We start from the raw sequence: 22,063 nt of genomic DNA on the forward strand, positions 1-22,063 counted from the left end.
CACATCCCCTTTTGGGGAAACTCGAGGAGATGCAAAGGGAAACATTTACCCAATGTGGGTGATGTGTTTCCCTAAAAGGGGTGCTTGTAGGCATCCTCCCTCCAAAAGGCTTAGGTGTAACACATAAATTTTTCTTGAAAACAACAATTTATAAGAGGGGAAGCCTAATATTAAACTCTAAGGCCCTACTAATGCTATGTAATCAATGGTATTAATTGACTCAGGCTGTTTAAGAGTGGTTATGACCTCATTGGATTTCATATGGAGAAAGTAGAATATTAGATCCCGCCCAAAATCCAACCAACTTAACAGTTTCAAGATTTTAGTATTAGGGAGATTGCAAAGTTTTCATTGGATTCTATTATGTATGAGGGTATGGAACTAGCATTTAATTAAGAGCGCCAATCCCTCTATGTACCTCAATGTTGGTGGCATTGATTATTGAATTCCTCTGTTATGACCCTAGTAAAATGTACCTATCACTCAAACAAAATATCACCTTGACATGTAAAGCATTTTCGATCTTATTTTAATACTTAGAGGGTGATATTGATGATGAGGATCCCAATATACACAATGATTTTGATGATATGTAGGTCTTTGTTGTAGCATAAATTATTTTGGACTACAGAGGCCATCTAGAGTCTCTTTGTTGATGTATTTTTGGTTCAAATATAGATTGCACTTAGTGATATTTTGGTTATATGCACCCTTGCTATATATATGAGAAACTTCACATATTTGTATATGAGAAACTTTGCATCCCATCTCGAGATTTATTGTGAACCCACTGCAACTGTCTGTGCCTTTCGTGCCACCCCTAACCTACAGCTCGTCTTACGGTAGTTCTGCAGCTACTCTGCACAGTCGCAGTTCTATCGCCCTCCAAACTCACTGCCTAACAGCTGTCAACCCAGTCCAACACCCCCAGATCTATCTCATTGTCGGTTGGGCTCTAGTGAGGCAAAATTCTTGTGCGCAAGCCTCTCGACAAGGTCTGATATCCCTCTAGTTGTCAACGAACAAGTACCCTTGCCCCTTTTCTAATCTTTTCTTTCAATAACCTTTGCACAATCCAAGTGTGTTCCCCATAATACTAGTGTATTCCCCTTATTGTTATTGTTAGTGTAGCCCACTATTGTTAATATTGTGCCCTTACATTATTATTGTTACATAGACTCTGATTATATTGTGACCCCTTAAACTCCTATATATACCAAGTAGGTCTTATCATTTGTATCATCCAAGAATTTGTTCATTTATGTAATGCAAAGGAGGTTTCGCCCTCGAAGAGGATAATTTTTAAGTCGTTGATCTATCTTTTCTTCTATTTTGTGAGTTGGTTGCATAACATTTGGTATCAGAGCTTTGGATTCTAGAGTTTGGCTTCTTCAAACAGGTCATCTTGGCATTTTCGATGCAACGTTTTTTCTACGGAGCTTCAGAAACTGAAATCGCAACAACGTGGAGCCAAAATGTTGGTGAACCTCGTGTACGAATTTCAGATCTTGGTTCGCTAAATTTTCGGAGATATGACCTGAGGAAGTTAGGGTTTTTGCAGGCTCCATAATTCAGTCTCAAAAAGGTCACCTAGGGAAAATCGTCATAACTTTCTCTCTGAGCATCGGATTTGAATTTCATAAAAAGTGCACGAACTTTAGTTTTTCATTATCATTTTTAGATCCGAAGGTCAAAACAGTGACACATGGCATTCCGTACAAGTTCGCTCTACTGAACCAATCTATAATCAGGTCATCGTGGGAGATTGGGCATTACTCTCTCTTTAAGAATCCAATCTTAATCTAACTTAAGAGCTATCACAGGATGAAATTTCAGACCTTGGAGATCCGAAATTACCGAGATACAACAACCTCAATATCGAGCTCTTGAAAAGGAAGGAAGAGGTGCGTATTTTTTTTTTATTTCCATAAGTTTTGTTTGAAAAATCAGTTTGAAGTGATTCAAGGGGCATAGTGAAACATAAATATCATTGTTTGATTCCAAAATGGCTCGAAACAAGAGAAATGGAAACACCTAGTAAGTAACCAGAAAGAAGAGGAAGAAATGCAACATGATATATCAAAATTACGAGACCAAGTGCAACAAATTTCGCACTGGCAAAGAGTAACCAAAATTGAATTGGATGAATGTTAAGATGGATGGTTTGGAAGCGAAAATAAAAGGCAACATGGAAGGCTTGAAGGATGGTTTAAAAGCAAATATGGGACTTTTTAGAGTAGGCATGGACGCGATGAATGTCAAATTGGAAGACTTGACAAAGTTGTTGCAAGAAAGGCTTCCCAATGATGACAAGGTAATCCATGAAAATCATGATGTGGAAAAAAGGAATATGTTGTATGATTTTAGAGACTCCAATGTTTGGTTTAAGAACCACCATATTACAAAGATTGATATGAGGAAGTTTGATGGCAAGGATCCGATAACATGGATACTACAGATGGAGAAATATTTTGATCTCCATGATGTGCAACACACACAAAAGGTACACATTGCAACTTTATATTTAGAACCCAATCAGTTTGTATGGTATCGATGGCTTTGTTCTCGTAAACCACTTGTCACTTGCTCAATTTTTATGGAGGAAATGATAGCACATTATGAGGATACAAAGAGAAACACCTTATTTAGCCAATTGATAAATCTCAAACAAAAGGGTTCAATGGCAGAGGACATTGAGGACTTCCAAAAATTGAATATCCGGGTAACTAATATTCTTGAGGAGCATAAGATTGATGTCATCATAGGGACTTTGAAAAATGACATCCAACATGAGGTTCGCCTTTGGGAACCTGATTCATTGGAGAAGGCATTCATGCTGGCAAGAAAAGTCTAAAGCAAAATTATGGCAACAAGGAAGTCTGTCACTCACAACTATAAAGATCGAAGTGTTGTTGCTCCTAGCCTTCCACAACCTACAAGGTTGATGCCACAACAATTGGAGGAAAAAAGAGCAAAAAGGCTTTGTTACAGTTGTGATAGCAAATACACTAAAGGTCATAAGTGTGCTGAGATGAAATTATTCTACATCGCTTGTGAAGAGGAAGAAAAGGAACAAGAAACATCAAAAGGGGAGGATATACACCAAGAACCAACCCCTGAGAAAGAAGAAATGAATCTGACCATATCTTGCAATGCATTGGCAGGAATTACCACACCTCAAATGCTTAAGACAGAAGGATATATCAAAAAGAAAAAGGTAATAGTGTTGATTGATTCAGGTACTACTCATAATTTTATTCATTGTAAGATAGCCAAGGAATTGAATTGCTTCCTATATCCAAGACCAGAGTGTCAAGTGATGGTTGCAAACGGAGGAACTATAAATTGCCCTGGAAAGTGCCATAATATCAAGCTAACCATGGGGGAATATGATTGAATAGTCCAATTCTTTCCATTCCAATTCTTTCCATTCCAATGGGTGGGGTTGATGTTGTACTAGGAGTCCAATAGTTACAATCTTTGGGGAATATAGCTTTTAATTTTCAAGAACTTTTCTTGAAAAAAAATTTGGGAAGGAAAGGAAGTTGAATTAAGGGGTATCGCAGGGAAACAAGGAAATATAATTAGATCTGATGGCATGACAAAACTTCTTAAGAAAGAACAACGGGTTGTGATTGCACAATTATTCTCACTAGAGGTTCAAGCATCAAAATCATATATTTCTCCAAATCTCCAAAAAGTCTTAGAAAATCATTCCAAGGTATTTGAGATTCCCAAAGGCCTCCCACTTATTCATGATCATGATCATGATCATGTTATTCATTTGATTCCAGTAAGTATTCCTCCAAACATCAGACCTTACAGATATCCCTATGCCCAAGAGAGTGAAATTAAGTGTATGGTTGCAAAAATGCTAGAGTCTGGTATAATTCAACCTAGTCAAAGTTCTTTCTCTGCGTCAATAATATTGGTGCACAAGAAGGATGGATCATGGCATATGTGTCCGAATTATAGGGAGTTCCACAAGCTCACTATTAAAGATAAATTTCTCATTCCTGCCATTGATGAATTACATGGAGCAATTTACTTCACCATGTTGGATCTTTGTTCAAGATATCATCAAATTAAAATGAAGACTGAAGACATTCTGAAAACAGCATTCAGAACTCATGAGGATCATTATGAATTTTTGGTCATGCCTTTTGGCTTTAATAATGCACCTTCGACATTTCAAAGTTTGATGAATTCCATTTTCAAACCCACCCTTAGAAAATTTGTGTTAGTATTATTTGATGATATACTAATCTACAGCAAGTCTTGGGAGGATCATGTTCAACAGGTTGACATGGTGATCAAACTATTGGAGGAGAAAACAATTATATGCAAAAAACTCCAAATGTTTCTTTGGAGTACACGAGGTGGAATGTTTGGGTCATATTGTATTTCATGAGGGTGTTAAGGTAGACCCTAAGAAAATTAAATCCATTAAGGAATGGAAAATCCCCACAACCATAAAGCATTTTCGAGGATTTCTCTGTTGACAGGGTATTATCGCAAGTTTGTTAATAATCACAAGTTTGTTAATAATTATGGGAGAATAGCAACACCTCTAACAATATTACTGAAGAAAGATGCATTTTCTTGGACTTTAGAAGCAACTAAGGCCTTTGAACATCTTAAAGAGGCAATGTGCCAAGCACTGGTCTTAGCTACGTCTGACTTCACAAAAACCTTTATTGTGGAATGTGATGCCTCAGGAAATGGAATTGGTGTTGTTTTAATGCAAGAAGGAAGACCCATTGATTTTTAAAGTCGTCCAATCAAAGGAAAGTATTTACACAAACCTATTTATGAGAAGAAATGTTAGCAATACTACATGCACTAAAGCAATGGTGACCTTACATAATGGGACGACACTTCAAGGTAAAAACAGATCATGATAGTCTTACATGAATTTTGGAACAAAGATTATCCTCAGAAGAGCAGCAAAAATGGGTCACAAAGATGTGGGGTTATAGCTTTGAAATCATCTACAAAAAATGAAAGCAAAATGTTGTTGCATATGCACTCTCAAGAAAGGATGAGGATGTGGAAGCATTGCTTTGTGCCATTTCTATTATCCAACCTGATTGGATAAACGAAGCAAGGGATAAATGGAAGAATGACAAAAAGTATTGGACACTCACTCAAAAGTTGCAACAAGATCCTGGTACATCTGATACATTTAGTTGGAAAAACAGTTTTCCACGGGGACGTATCCACTAGGGTCAGATGCATGCACCCCTAGCACCTGGGACGGGGAGTCTACTGGGGGTACGTTTCCCCACACACCTTTTTTGGGGAGTCTTGGGGAGATGCAAGGGGGTGTGTTTCCCTATCATTCCTCTAATCATTGAAATGTCCCTGGAATGATTGTTATCATCATCAAATGATGTGTCCCTACCATTCGGACACTCCTTCGCATAATGGCCAAACTTATTACAAACAAGGTATCTGCCTTTCCTTCCACCCTTAGATCCGGACTTCCCATTGAAGTGATCTTTTGGTAGGCCATCAGAAGCTTCTGCTGCGTCATTCTGATATTATTCTCTGCTTCAACTTCACCTTTGGTGAATTTGAAGAGGGATGAGGAATCCATTGAGCCTTTTGTCCTTTACCAACTGTCTTCAGTGATTCCTCTTTCACTCTTGCTTGGGCTTTGTCTTCACCTCAACTCAGATACCATGTTAATTTTAGGTATGTTCTATGCTTAGAGCAATTTATTTCAATTTTCACAGTTACCTCAATATCTTTTCCAGATTAGCAATCACATCAGCATAATAGTAAATTGCAGATAGAACATAAACATAAATCACAGAAGACAAGCCAAGACAAGAGGACACAAGATGTGGCGCTAGCCAAGGACAGACCCCAATGTGGGGAAACCCTTGATCAATTCTTATTATACGTTCTTCAATAGTTCAACAAAGAGAGAGAGAGATAGTACATATACAACAAAGTCAACACTTTGACTTATCTAAATAGGAGCATAGATCATCTCTAAGAAGATGATACATGAGGTAGCTGAACTCAGTTGAAGACATGTTGCTTCAATTGATTCTCCAAGGTGACACCATCACCATGTTGCACCTATCATTGTGTTGTACCTCATCATCATGCTGCACCTCACTGTGTTGCACCATGTTGCACCCATCATCACTATGCTGCATTTCATCATGCTTCACTAATCATGACTATACCCATCACTGCATTGCATCATGTACCATTGTTTTCCCATTGATGTACCAATGTTGCACCATGTCCAGCAACACTGATCTACACCATGCTGCACCATTACTTTTGTCATGCTGCCACACTGCTTTAGTCATGTTGCCATACTGCCTTAGCTGTTAGCTATGGTCTATGGCCTAGCCCAGTACACGACAAACTCTCACTCCAAGTTTGTTGCCCAACCACTGTGGAAACTGTCACTAGTCTAGGGCATCTAATCATGAGATCTGCCCTCATCTCATTGACTTCCACAGGTTGCCTTAACACGATCCAAATCTGATCCTCATCTAGGATCCAACACCTATAAGAAATGTCATAAATAACATACCTTAGCTCACTATTTTGAGGTCTGATTGTTTGTTGCAAACTAGGCCTGGTTAGGGCATATCATAGTCCCTCTGCCAGCTTTCTTTTCTACCCAGATTTGCTCCAAGGTGATGCGGTTGCCCTTCCTTGTGGGGATGAGACCCTTCACTGTAATCCTGGGCGGTTCTAGCCCTTACAAAGTCCTCGGCCTGCCCTCAATCCCTGCGGCATGCTACAACAAGCTTCCACAGGCCTGCAACAACCTTGTTAAGGGTTTGCCCACCCTCAAACGTCCTCAAAACAGTCCCTCCTTGGCTGCGGCCTACTCTTGAGGAGGTGTTGGCACCCTTGGTTGTTGTCCTGGGCATAGATAGCCCCTAAACAGCTCCACGCTGCCCTCCAAAGATGAGTTAGGACTTGCGGCCCACCTACAGCACCATACGCTGCCCTTCCTTCAAGAGTTTTGCACCCAAGACACCTTCACACACGCTGAACCAACCTCCACTTGCCTCCGCCCTCCAAGGAGCTGCCTCAGCCTCCCCTCGCAGCAATTCGGCCCTCAAACATACCCTAGAAACAGCCCTAAAACACCACGTTGTTCCTTCCTTCTCTCCAATGAGTTTGCACTTAAGGATTAGAGCTATCTCCTTCACAACATGATTGTGCCTTCCTTGACAGCGTATTGGATTAGGGCAAACTACGTCTTCCTTGATTTAGGTCATGTGTAGAGCTGCTAGGGCATCATCTAGGACAGTGTTTAGACTTCAAGCTTAGGCTCATTCCCTACTGCGTCTAGGGCTTCCTCCTCTTCGACTTCTCTTCCACTAAAACCCAAAACAGGTGGAGAGAAATCAAGAGTGAAGTGTGTTGTCAAATGACTATCAAGTCACCTCCTTTTATACTAAATCATTGAGCACATGTGGGGGTTATTTGGTTGTTGGCCGACCTTGACGAATTGTCCCATAACACAAATATATTCATATCTCCATGAATACTTATCGGAATCGGATGATCTTTAGATCAATCCTACATCTCTCGATGAGAGGAGTCCAAGAAAAATAGCAGATGCCATAAATAAGATGACCCACATGGAGTTTGACCCTAGTTGCCAATTTTAACACAAGGCAATTGCAGCAGCAGGACCCTCATATGTGCCCCCAGGTGAACATAAGTTGAGGATAGTGATATTAGAAAGGCAAGTGGCCAATATTAATGTGCAAAAGGAAAATTTGACGCAAACATGGGTGAGGGAAGGTTGTTCTATCGTTATGGATGGGTGGACAGACATTGCCAAACATCCACTTATCAAAATCATAGTTGCTGAGAAGGGCCTTTTTTCTTAGAGCTATTGATTGTTCTGAAAAACGCAAAGATGCAGCGTTCCAATTTGAGCTTCTTCGTGGTGCTATAGAGGAGGTTGGATCTACAAATGTTGTACATGTTGTGATAGATGCAGCAGTAGTGTGTAGATCAGCAAGATTAATGATTCAAAGTAAATACAGGCATATTTTCTGGACCCCTTGTTGTGTGCATGCACCCAATAATGCATTGAAAGACACTGGCAAGATTGAGTGGGTATCTAACTTGGTGATAGCTACAAGAAATGTGCAAATGCTTATTTGCAATCACCATACTTCTTTAGCCATGTACAGGTCTCATGCAAGGAAGGAATTTCGCAAGCCTACTGATACTAGATATGCTAGTTATTTTCTTTTATTAGAGAGGATGTTGGAGGTGCAGTCAGCATTGTAGGCCATGGTTGTGACTCAAGATTAGAACGAATGGGCAGAATCCAAGATAGAGGAAGGAAAAAAAATAAAGATTCAAATATTGGATAATGATTGGTGGACAAATTGTGGTTAATAGGTGTCACTTTTACGCCCTGTAGTTGAGGCCATTCGCTACACTAACACAGATTCTCCTACTCTTGGAGAAATATATGAGACTTTTAATAGTATGTTGGATCAAGTAAGGGTGGCCATTCATGAAAAAGACCTTTCCTTATAGTTTTATACGACCAAAATTCGACCCAATACACCTTTGCACATGGCAACATATGCACTTAACCCAAAATGGTATGTGGCAAGCACTGGTAGAATTCTTCCCATTGAAGATCCAGAGGTCAAAAAGAGATTTCGAGTTGCCATTACAAAGATGTATAGTTCAGAAGAAGGGAGAACAATTAAGAGACAGTGGATGCAATTTGCAAGTCTCAGTGGTCTCTTCAACAAACATGATGCAAGGAAAGATCACAATGATTTAGGCTAAACTGACTCCATTGGTTGGTGGACCATGCATGGGGATGATGCTGCAAAGATCCAACAACATGCTATTCGCTTATTGTCTCAAATTGCTAGTTCCTCTACAGCAGAGAGGAATTGGTCCACATATAGCTTCATCCACTCTATCAAGAGGAATAGACTTTCCTCTAGGAGAGCAGAGAAGCTAGTTGCAGTGCACAGTTCTCTATGCCTTGCACATAGGAAGACACCAGACTGTCGGAAGGGATCGGCAACACAATGGGATGTGGATCCAGTGGATAGTGCACAGATAGATGATGAGAATGGACCAAATAAGTTGCAACATGGTTTGGTTGGAGTTTTGTTGGTTACTCAAGAGAGTGACTCTGACTCAAATACTGATGTAGAGGACCAATCATTGAGATTGAGTCCTTGATGCTAAGTTTATTTTTAGTGCTCATTTTCCATTTTTACTTTTCAAATTTAACTTTTGAGTTGTGACACTAGATATTGATGACTTGACTCATCACTCTTAACTATTTTTGAGTTTGAAACTTTGAGTTATATAAATTTAGTGTTCAAACTTCAGTGTATAGTATATAGTAAATACTAAACTGTAATATACTAGTATGTTTTGCTTTCAATTTAGATTCTAGAATGATGAATGATGAATTTAATTTTTAAATCAATGTAGATTGTAGAATGATGAATGATATGGATCAATGTATTTGAATATTTCATTATTGATTTTTTAAAAATTTTATCGAATCTCATGATATGTATGAATAATTCAATAATGAGTATGTCTTATGAATGATGTATGTATCAAAATGCATGATGAGGATGGATCAATGATTCAATTGTCTATTTAATATTTATTAGTTATGCTTTCATTATTGAACAGTGAACAATGAATATGAACTTGATATATATATATATATATATATACCTCGACATCTCCCTGCACCCCCGAAATTTCCCTAAAATTTGAGGGTACTCCCACACGTCCCACTGTGCGTCTCCCCGCACCGGAGTCTTAGTGGAACATTGTGGAAAAATGATTCATTATGGTATAAAGATCACTTATATCTTTGTGATAATTCCCAACTCAAGCAAAAGATTATTTTGGAATTGCACACTCCCCCCTTAGGATGACACTCCAGATTTTTAAAAACTTACCACAGGGTCAAGAAGGAATTTTTTTGGGATGGCCTTAAATTTGATATTCAGAAGTTCATGGAAAAATGTTTGGTTTGCCAACAAAATAAAGTTGAAACAATTAAGACCCCCGGCCTGTTACCACCTTTAGCCATTCCAAGTCAACGTTGGGAGAAAGTCTCAATGGATTTTGTCAGAGGTTTACCCAAACCTAAAGGAAAGAGTGTCATCATTGTTGTAGTTAATAGACTTACAACCTTTAGCCATTCCAAGTTAGCGTTGGGAGGAGGTCTCCATCGATTTTATCACAGGTTTACCCAAATCTAAAGGAAAGAGTGTCATCATTGTGGTTGTTAATGTTTGGTTTGCCAACAAAATAAAGTTGAAACAATTAAGACCCTCGGTCTGTTACCACCTTTAGCCATTCCAAGTCAACGTTGTTAACACCCTCGATCTATTACCACCTTTAGCCATTCCAAGACAATGTTGTTAAGACCCCCGGCCTATTAAGACCTTTCGCCATTCCAAGTCAACGTTGGTAGGAGGTCTCAATGGATTTTATCAAAGGTTTACCCAAATCTAAAGGAAAGAGTGTCATCATTGTTGTAGTTAATAGACTTACCACCTTTAGCCATTCCAAGTCAACATTGGTAGGAGGTCTCAATGGATTTTATCAGAGGTTTACCCAAATCGAAAGGAAAGAGTGTCATCATTGTTGTAGTTAATAGACTTACCACCTTTAGCCATTCCAAGTCAACGTTGGGAGGAGGTCTCAATGGATTTTATCACAGGTTTACCCAAATCTAAAGGAAAGAGTGTCATCGTTGTGGTTGTTATTGTTTGGTTTGCCAACAAAATAAAGTTGAAACAATTAAGACCCCCGGTCTGTTACCACTTTTACCCATTCCAAGTCAACGTTGGGAGGTGGTCTCAATGGATTTTATCACAGGTTTACCCATATCTAAAGGAAAGAGTGTCATCATTGTGGTAGTTAATAGACTTACCAAGTATGCACACTTTTGTGCATTATCTCATCCTTTTAAAGCCAGTGCAGTTGCTACTGCATTTATGGAAACAATTCAAAAGTTACATGGAAACCCAAAGATTATTTTAAGTGACAGAGATCCCGTTTTCACTGGAAATTTTTGGACGGAATTATTTTTTTGTCTTGGTACTCAATTAGCTCACAGCTCATCTTATCATCCTCAATCTGACGGGAAAACTAACATAGTCAACAAATGTTTGGAAGGATATCTTTGTTGCTTTGTATCTAATATACAAACACAATGGGTCAAGTGGTTACCTCTAGCTGATTGGTGGTATAACACTTCCTTCCATACTGCAGCAAAAATGACCCCATTTATGCCACTTTATGGATATCATCCACCATCCATCACATCATCTTTAAGAGAAAATTCTAAGTTTCAAGTAGTGGAAGATCACATCAAGCATCAACAACATGGGAGCGAAGATCATCTTGAAGTCAAAGGAAGCATCATAACCCTAGATCAAAGAAATCTACAAAGAAGTATTGGGATCATCATCAAGAGGAAGAAAACCAAAACCCTACATCTACTCAAGTCAAAGTGTTTTGAAGACTATTCATCCAAAGGAAGCTAGATCAAAAGGAAGTATCATCTCACTCTCTGTGGGATCAAGAATCACCCTTGAAGAAAACTACTTCATCAAGGAGAAGTTTTTTATCCTCTATATCATCATCAACATCAAGAAAGCAACAAGAAGGAGGAGAATCCTATCAAGTATATTTATGTCCACATCTCAATCTGTCAAAATGTCTTTTTGCAAGGAAAGCAACAAATTGGTTGGGGCTTCAAACTATGTTGCATGGAAGAAAATGACAGATTTGAATCTCATTGAAAATGAGGTTATGGAACATGGCAAAGGTTCTATCACTAAATCAAGAGAGGAAGAAGCTCAAGCTCTTGCCAAGTATATGAAAGGGAAAGTTAGGGCTCAAAGGATTCTCATAGAATCCATCAAGGATCCCCTCATCCCATATGTATCTAAACTCGAAACTTCAACAGAAATCTATGACAAACTAGTAGAGTTATATTCTGTAAGCACTGTTGGAGAAGTCATCTCATTAAAGCAAGAACTCTACAAGATGAAGTTTTCTAAGGAATATGGAATAGCCGCATACTTTATGAGGATATCTGAGATCCGGGATCGACTACAAGATCTGGGAGAAGTCATGTCTGATAGAGAAATGACTACAGTTGTATTAAATGTACTACCGAAGGAGTGGGGTAATTTTACTTCAAGTATTTATGGGAAGAAAGAAGCTACTCCATTCCAGGATCGATGGTCACTATGCGAGATTGAAGAATCTAGACTAAAGGCCAAATCTGATGTGGGAGTAGGTAAGCAAAATCATGCTTATGTTGCAATGACAAGAAGATAGGGAAAATTTGGAAAGTCTTGGTCTTGGAGAGGTTGAATAGGTAAGGGTCTTGGTCTTGGTATTCGTCAATTGGAGTCCCTATAAGAAGAAGAAAGTGTGCAGGTTTTCCTCTCAAGTGGAAAGGTTTTGGCCCTGGCAAATAGTCTACATTTTGTGTCTCTTGTCTCTTTATTGTTTATGCATTGGTCACTGTTCGATGAAAGAACACAATAATAATCTAAAGAGAAGAATCTAATCTCAGAAGTAAAAATCATTCACAAGCAATTATCTCTCAGAGAAATCACCTAATACTTGATGCCCTAGATTTCTCACCACCACTCGCATCCTGCTGAAAATGTGTAACTAGGTTCAGTTTTCATAAATACGAAATGTACTTTTGATTCTTGTATATTGTAAAATGAAAGAAAAATTATTATTATTATTTTTGGAGAATGGGTTTCATGTTCAAAGTCTTTTATTTTAGAGGTCAAGCACCCATTGAGTGCTTCTAAGATTTGTCCTAGGTCAAGAAGTCAAAAGAGTCATTGTCATAAGTTGAAGGCCCCATCGGGCATATTGTAACTTGTAAAGAAAAAAATTGTCATTAAAAGTGTAAAAATACCCTTCAAGACACGGATCCACTCGAATCCTGTTGAAAAATGTGTAACTAGGTTGAGTCTTCATAAATATGAAATGTACTTTTGATTATTGTATATTGTAAAATGAAAGAAAAATATTATTATTATTATTATTGGAGCATGGGTTTCATGCTCAAGATCTTTTATTTTAGAGGTCAAGCACCCATTGAGTGCTTCTAGGATTTGTCCTAGGTCAAGAATTCAAAAGAGTCATTGTCATAAGTTGAAGACCCCATCGGGCACATTGTAACTTGTAAATAAAAATATTTTTGTCCTTAAAAGTGTCAAAATACCCTTCAAGACCAAGTCAGCCTGGCAGCTGGGAAGTCAACCTAATTTGAGGAGCCATGTCCACCTTAAGAAGCCTATATAAAGGAGGGAACTCAACCTCCTTGGAAGACATTCATCACTCACTCATTCAAGCGAAGGAGGAAGAGGAAGAAGGCAACAAAGAAGGAAGAGGACGAAGAAGACTTGTTTCTAGGCTATTTCTCTCTCACACGTGTGAAGGAAGGCTAGGGTTTCTGCTGCTGGTCTAGGGTTTTTCTTTTGCAGGTTCGATCTTGAAGAAGGAAGAGAAAGAAGGTTAGCGAAGGTCACATTAGGCCATCCTCAAGCACCAAAAGAAGGAGAAAGCCAAGTGAAGGTCTGAAGAAGTCTTGGGAGGCCAAAATAAGCCCACATGTGTGGCAGCAACTACTGTTGGGAGGGCCGGAAATTTCAAACCTATAGAAGAGGTCGAAATTCTAAAGTTGGGGGTCGAAGTTTTGCTACTAGAAGAGATTTGACTAGGTCTGACTTGGATAAAGGAAGTGTATCATCCAAAAGGGTTGGACTTGGTCTTGGAGGGTATTGGTCTTGGTCTAGAGGTCTTGAAATTCGTCAATTAAAGAATCAATAAGAGGAGAAGAGATTTGCGGGTTTTCCTCTCAAGTGGAGAGGTTTTGGCCCTAGCTTGCAACCTACATTTTGTGTTCTTGTGTACTGTTGTTCTTCTTGTTTTTGGTCTATGTTTGATTATACACAAACATAATAATAAGTGAGGAAGCTAATAAGTAATAAAAAAAAAGGTAAAAAGACATCACAAGAAGTCATCAAAAAAGAGAAATCATCCTAACTATTGCCCTATAGATTTCTCAACATGGTATTAGAGCTAAGGTTGGCTAAGGGCATAATGAAGAGACTACACTAAATAAGTTCCTAAAGAAGTGTAAGAAGGCGGCAAGTCAACTCAAAGAGTATGGAATCTCCTATTTTATTCTAAAAGGAAAGTGACCAAGACATCTACAAAGGATGAAGGATTATTTTCCACACTCACTGGTACATTTCAAGATGAGAATATTTGGGTGATCGACAGTGGAGCATCAAGGCATATGACTGGTCAACATAAGCAATTGAAGACATTGTCAAAGGGAAGTCCTCTTACTCTGTAGAACTTGGTGATAATAAAAGCTACCCCATGAGAGGAATCGGGTCTACTTCAATTGATTTGGAAAATGGAGGAAACATTCATCTCAACAATATTTTATTTCTTCCAGGTTTGCACAAGAATTTGCTTTCCATTTCATGCTTAGAAGACAAGGGTGATCGAGTTGCATTCATTGATGTAAAGGTTGTAGTATGGGGTAAAAACTCGAGCATAGAAGATGCTAGAATGATTGCAATCCGTGAAGGAAGACTCTATAGATTGATAACTCCCTTGCTCAAGCTTTGGTTCACATTAAAATTAGCCCATGCGAACTTTGGCATAGAATATTTGGTCATCTCCACTATAAAACCTTACCAACCTTAAATTCCATAGTAAATGGCATCGTCGAACTAAAATAAGATCGTGAAGGAGTTTGCAAGGGATGTGCATTAGGTAAGAACACCAAGAGGCCATTTGGAAGCAGTGCTTCAAAGTCAAAAGAAATCTTGGATCTTATTCATTCCGATGTTTGTGGTCCTATGACTCCATAGTCACTTGGAGGTCATCTATACTGTCACATTCATAGATGAACATTCAAGGAAAAATTGGGTTTACTTAATGAAATCCAAAGATGAAGTCTTTACACAATTTCAAGAATTCAAAGTTGAAGTAGAGAACTTTACAGAAAGGAGAATCAAGATATTGAGATCTGACAATGGAGGAGAGTATACTTCAAAAGAAATTATAGCCTTTTGTAAGGAATCTAGGATTAAGAGGGAGTTAATAGTCCCATATAATCCCGAGCAAAATGGAGTTGCAGAACAAAAGAATCAATTCATTGAAAAAGTGTGAAAGAAATACTACATGATCAAGATTTGCTAAAATTCCTGTGGGTGAAGCAACAAAAACAGTGGTGTACATACAAAATCGAAGTCCCCACGTGTCACTAGATAACTTAACTCCTGAAGAAGTATTCACTGGGAAGAAACCAAGCGTAGATCATCTTCGAATTTTTGGTTGTCTTGTTTATATTCATATATCGAAGGACAAGAGAAAGAAGTTGGATCCATCAGGCATGAAGGGAACTTTTGTTGGCTACAGTAATTCTTCAAAGGCCTATAGGATCTACATAAAAGGACACTGAATAGAAGTCAGTCGAGATGTGATATTTGACAAAAGTATTGCATTCAAGAAATCAAAAGATCTCCCTATGGACTCTAATGATGAAGAACTTCCGATATTTGAAGAGGAAGTTGCTAGGGAGGAAGAAGAATCAAATCATGAAGATGAAGGTCCCAATGAACCTATACAACCTGTGGTAATCCCTGAGACTAGAAAAATACCTAATTGGTTGAAATCCACCCTATTAGATGCAGAGGGTCATGGTGCAACTAAAGGTATATTTAGAGAAAGCAAGAAGCCCAAAAGATTTTCAGGGTACGCAGCATTTATGACAAAGTTAATAGAAGCAGAACCATCCACCTTTGAAGCAGTTATCAATCATCAAGAATGGAAAGATGCCATGAAAGAAGAATATCAATCGATAATGAAGAATGGGGTATGGGAGATCATACATAGGCCTGAAGACAAGTTTGTGCTAACTTCCAAATGGCTTTAAAAGATCAAGCATACAACAGATGGAAGCATTGACAAGGATAAGGCAAGATTTGTGGCTAGGGGCTTCTCTCAACAAGAAGGGATCGATTATGAAGAGGCATTTGCTCCGACAACAAGGTATACAACTATATGTTCATTGGTCTCTTTGGCAGCATCAATGGGATGGAACATCCACCAAATGGATGTCAAGACTGCATTCCTGAATGGCACAATTGATGAGGAAGTTTGTATAGAGCAACCCTTGGGATTTGAAGTCAAAGATAGAGAGGCATATGTTTGCAGGTTGAATAAGGCAATATATGGCCTTAAGCCGGCACCAAAAGCATGATATGCAAGGATGGATACATACCTTCAAAGATTGGGCTTCACAAAAACTTTTATTGATCCGAACCTTTATTTCAAGGTTGTAAAAGGTGAGCCTGTAATCATTCTTCTATATCTGGATGATCTTCTCTTGACAAGTGTGGAAGGTCAAATTAAAGAATGCAAGAAGCAACTAGCAGTAGAATTCGATATGAAAGATCTTGGGTTGATGCACTATTATTTAGGACTAGAAGTCAGGTAGAAACCTGATGAGATCTACCTAAGTCAAGGGAAGTATGCGATCGACATGTTGAAGAGGTTTGACATGATGAATTGCAAACCAATGACAACCCCAATGATCACAAACTTGAAGAGGCTAAGGAGTTCTGGATCTAGCCCAGTGGATCCTACCAAGTATAGACAATTGATTGGCTCGATGATATAATTGGTTAATACTTGACCAGGCATATGTTTTGTGATGAATATTCACAGTCAGTTCCAAGTGGATTTGAAGCATGATCATTGGAGAGCATCCAAGCACATAATGAGATATCTACAATGAACAATCCACTACTGCCTAAAATATGATAGGAGGAATGATGTCCACTTGATTGGATATACAGATTCTGATTGGGGACGCAGTGAGCAGGATGGAAGGATCACTACAAGAGGATGTTTTAGTTTGGGATCCTCCATGATCTCATGGATGAGCAGAAAGCAAGATCCGACTGCTTTGAGTAGTGTTGAGGCTAAATATATTACAGCCTGTGAAGTGAAAAGAGAAGTTGTCTAGTTGAGGAAGTTGTTGTCTAACTTATTCGAAGGACCAATGCGCCCTACAGTGATACATTGTGATAACACCAATTGTATAAGATTGTTTGAAGACCTAGTGTTTCATGGAAAAACAAAGCATATAAACAGCAAGTATCACTACATTTTAAAGCTAGTAAAAGATAGTGTTGTGCAGCTACAGTATAACTCCATCGATCAACAGGAAGCTGACATATTAACAAAATCTCTTCCTAATAAGAATCTTGTGTATTTGAGAGACAAGCTTGGTTTGGTTGATATATCCTCCTTGGTTGGCAGGGAGAGATAGGCACATCATTCTTGTTTTCACTTGGGAAGACAAAATGGAGGATTGGGTAAGTATCTGGCATCTGATACTCTTTGAGGATGTGGTAGGGCATCCAAGATAAGAGAAGTCGAAGACCGATATTCTTTGAGGACTATCTATCCAATAGAAAAATAGTCCAAGGAAGGGCATACTCTGTGAACACGCGGGTGGGGTATGTGCCTTGAGAGACAATGATGATGGTGTTTGTAAGTCACTGGTCGCACCAGCATTGTGCTCTGATCTTGTGGAGAGATAGAGTTGTTATCCAAGGCCTTGCTATGTGACAATGTTGGTTGTTATGATGCTAAACAGATCAGTTACCAATCTGACTCTTCTTATGAGATCTCTTCAGATTGAGAATGTCCATGTACCATTTATGAATACCTCCCTAGTTAAGAGGGAGTGTTGAAAAAACTGTAACTACCTTCGATCTTCATAAATATGAAATGTACTTTTGATTCTTGTATATTGTAAAAAAAAAATATATATATATATATATATTATTATTATTTTTGGAGCATGGGTTTCATGCTCAAGGTCTTTTATTTTAGAGGTCAAGCACCCATTGAGTGCTTCTAAGATTTGTCCTAGGTCAAGAAGGCAAAAGAGTCATTGTCATAAGTTGAAGACCCCATCAGGGATATTGTAACTTGTAAGAAAATTTATTTTTGTCATTAGAAGTGTAAAAATACCCTTCAAGACCAAGTCGGCGTGGCCGCTAGGAAGTCAGCCTAATTTGAGGAGCCACGTCCACCTTACGAAGCCTATATAAAGGAGGGAACTCGACCTCCTTGGAAGACATTCAAGCGAAGGAGGAAGAGGAAGAAGGCAGCGAAGAAGGAAGAGGAGGAAGAAGACTTGTTTCTGGGTTATTTCTCTCTCACACATGCGAAGGAAGTCTAGGGTTTCTCTATTGGTCTAGGGTTTTTCTACAGGTTTGATCTTGAAGAAGGAAGAGAAAGAAGGTCAACAAAGGTCACATTAGGCAATCCTTAAGCAGAAAAAGAAGGAGAAAGCCAAGCAAAGATCTGAAGAAGTCTTGCAAGGCCAGAATAAGCCCACATGTGTGGCAAAAGCTGTTGAAATTTCTAAGTTTAACCCACTAGAAATTTTCCTGCACTATCCGGTTTATTTCGCCTACTTGTTTAATTACTATCAAGTTATTTAACCATATAAACACTGAAATAAACACAATACAGTCTCAACCATCTACAGATCAACCACTGAAAGGAATAGACACACACACAAGGGACACCGTTATTTTTGGACAATAGTCCCCGGAAAAACCCAACATGGGAAAACCAATGTAGCAGTTCTGAGGATTTTATTATTAAGCAACTTTTCTTGAGTACACTGGGTGCCAACTTGCTCAACCGACAAAGATAAAAAATCCGACAGTAATAGCTCTCTTCGGAAGCAGATATTCTGAAGGTTTGCCCCACGAATCCCTCTCCAGCACAATTTGAGGTTCTGTGTCAGCCCTCCTAGCCTATGCGTTAGCCTGAAACCCTCTGTGTCAGCCCTCTAAGGCTCTGTACAGCCTCTTTGGCCTCTATGTCACTTTTGCAGCCTTTGCATGGATGACACAGGGCCTTCTGGCCTCTGCGCAGTCACCGCTAGCCTCTGCATGGCTCCCTCTGTCTCTGCGTCTACCTCTGCGCTGGTCTTCCGGCACTATCTTTGCCTCTCTGCCTCGTACTCACTGCCCCTCGTTGCAACTCTGATCACTGATTCAATTTCTCTTAGCAAACCCCACTCTAGAAAATCGAATGATTGATCACTTTGGTGTATCTCCAACTGACCCTCAAACCTCCTCTTATACTTTTTCTGTTGAGTTTTCAATGGCCGAAATTACATCTCTAATCAACGGCTAAGATTAGATTTGACTTAATCCATGTCATTTAGAACCTTATAACTCAGTTTTACATTAATACCCATTAACATTTTTATTTTCCTAAGTTTAGACTTAGGAACCCATTAAAAATATTAATTATTTTAATATCTCCTTCACCGGGCAGAATTTCCCCAAACCATTTATGGGTCTTGGAAATCTCATGTGCTTTAGCCTCTCCACCAATTTTCATGGCTAGAGCACATCCAATGCTACCCCAAATCATTAGAAACTGCTGCTAGGAAGGATGAAAATTTCAGACCTGCAGTAGAGGCCGAAATTCTGAAGCTAGAGGTCGAAGTTGTGCTACTGGAAGAGATTTGACTGGGTTTGACTTGGACAAAGGAAGCACATCATCCGGAAGGGTTGGACTTTGTCTTCGAGGGTATTGGTCTTGGTCTAGAAGTCTTGGAATTCGTCAATTGAAGAATCTATACGAAAAGAAGAGATTTGCGAGTTTTCGTCTCAAGTGGAGAGGTCTGGCCCTGGCTTGCAGCGTACATTCTGTGTTATTGTGTATTGTTGTTCTTCTTGTTTTTGGTAGCTGTTTGATGATACACAAACATAATAAGTGAAGAAGCGAATAAGTAAGAAAAAAAAGGTAAAAAGACATCACAGCAGTTATCAAGAAAGAGAAATCATCCTTACTATTGCCTTATAGATTTCTCAACAGATCCGCATAGGATTCACCACGTAAATGGATCCCTCAAACCAGAAACATGTCCCATGCTGCTGAAACAGATCTTGTGCCAGCTAGCCTCACATGCCGAACCCCAAGCAAATAACATTAAAGTTTAGGTTTACTTTTTATTTTTTAAGAATATTTGCCACCTATTTGAAAGCCTAATAAACAAATATTCTATTTCGATGTTTACTTAGATTATTTATTGGTAATCTGCAGGCTCTATAGTTGTATAAATTATTAATTACCTATAGGATGTATAGCACATGATAATGCTAGAAGGAAAGGTCTGAGACATTAAAATTTTAATTTTCAATTTTTTATAATGCTAACACAAAAGTATTGAGACAATACATAGATAATAATATATTGTATAAACTTTAAAGGATAGCCGTATCTTTAATATTTTAATTAGATCAATACTATCCAACTCTGGGTAAAGAGTCCTCTTAGACAATATGATAGATAGACTATAGCGTGTTCTCAAGCAGTGTACAATTAATCCATCTACCATTGTAACTAGCTGGGAATTTTTAGATTCTAAGGCAAAATTTCAAGCAAGATGACACGTTGATCATCATGTAAAGTTGAAATTTTGAAATGATCAGCATGTAGACCCATTTTTAAATATGTACTCTACATCATCATATTAATAGAGTGATCGTCAATGAGACACTCAATTTTGTATTTATAATTATCATTTTTGTATAAATCATGACGCGTCATGATTTCAGTCTTCAGATTTATAAATTATCTAATGACTACAGCTCTAATGTTGTGATTCATGAATGGTTTTGATTTTTCAATTCGAATATGTTTTTCAAAATTGAATAAAATATATATATATATATATATATATTATTGTATTTTTTGTACATGGTGTTTCCCCACGGCATCCAGATGCTGGCTTTTGAAAAATATGGTGGTTGCGTATCCAGATCTGAATCCAAATCTGTATCTATTTTTGTTTCCTGGTAACTTAGATATCCATTGACATTGTTTACAGAATGCTCTGATTATCTTAGTTGTTTTTCTACAATGCCCTGTATGCAATTTCTTTCTGACAATTTGAACGAACTTTCCAATCCTTTATGTTTCTATAGTACCCATGGGTGTAATTTTCTTCTGATGTTATTCAACGTACAAATAATATTTGTTAAAATTCTGCACATATATAATAGAGATGCAAAGTAGATATAAGTCCAGAAGAGATGTCTTCCACCATTAACTACCCAGACATTAGATATTTTAAGTTTTAACATAGGAACAATTTGTGGTTTTACAAATTGACAACATCCTTTAGAGCCTACACTGAAATTCTCTGTTCTGCTTCCTCTTTGTTTTGACTGGTTTGGCCAAGTATAAGATATCCTATGTTGCATGAGTTTCTGGAATGTGGGAACATTGGGAACTTGGTTACGGGTGTCCAGAACAGCTAGAGGTTTCCCCAAAATTTACAGGAAATGGCTAATTGGGAACAGTATTATTATATAATATAAAAAAAATAGAAAATATTTTCTTAATTATATAAATATATAATAATCAAAATTAATATTGAATCAAAATATTCAAATATTAAAATCAATTTAAATATATAATTTCTCTTATATATAAATATATTCTCTAGGTGTCTCTCTCTCTGAGTCTCTTCTTTATATATATATAAAATGCCAAGTTCATTATCAGTTCTCTGACACATGACTAGTCTTTGAAACAATCTGGGTTAAAAATACAAAGGAACAGTTTTACATATGTTTTTCTAATTATTCTTAAGATAAAAACCAAAGCAACTCTAATGTTTAAGCATTGACTGCCACATACAATATGCACACACAATCTTCTGTGATATATATACATAAACAACAAAAGAAATACTCATCAGCGTGACATCTCAGATATTGCCCTTACATCGAGGTGCCACATGCTCCCTTAACCAATCAAGAGATTGCTACAGTTTCTGAATTAAGGATATCAGTGTTAAGGATGTCTTTGGCATTTCTCCCTACAAATGTTTCAACATAGACTCATGTTTTGTGGGCAGCTCAGCATATTTCTCTAGAGGCTTTGTATT

At 38.2% G+C, this 22,063-nt stretch overlaps 1 protein-coding gene across 6 annotated transcripts in view; it reads right to left on the reverse strand.

The window, feature by feature from the left end:
- The window catches only part of LOC149197187 (Molecular chaperone Hsp40/DnaJ family protein), a 259,324-nt gene that overhangs the window by 143,578 nt on the left and 93,683 nt on the right, over window positions 1–22,063 (reverse strand). The gene's annotated exons all lie outside the window — the stretch shown is intronic.

This window comes from Pinus tabuliformis, chromosome 2_2, assembly GCF_031772625.1.
Source record: "Pinus tabuliformis cultivar Carrire ecotype Pingquan chromosome 2_2, CPIR1, whole genome shotgun sequence".
NCBI lineage: Eukaryota > Viridiplantae > Streptophyta > Pinopsida > Pinales > Pinaceae > Pinus > Pinus tabuliformis.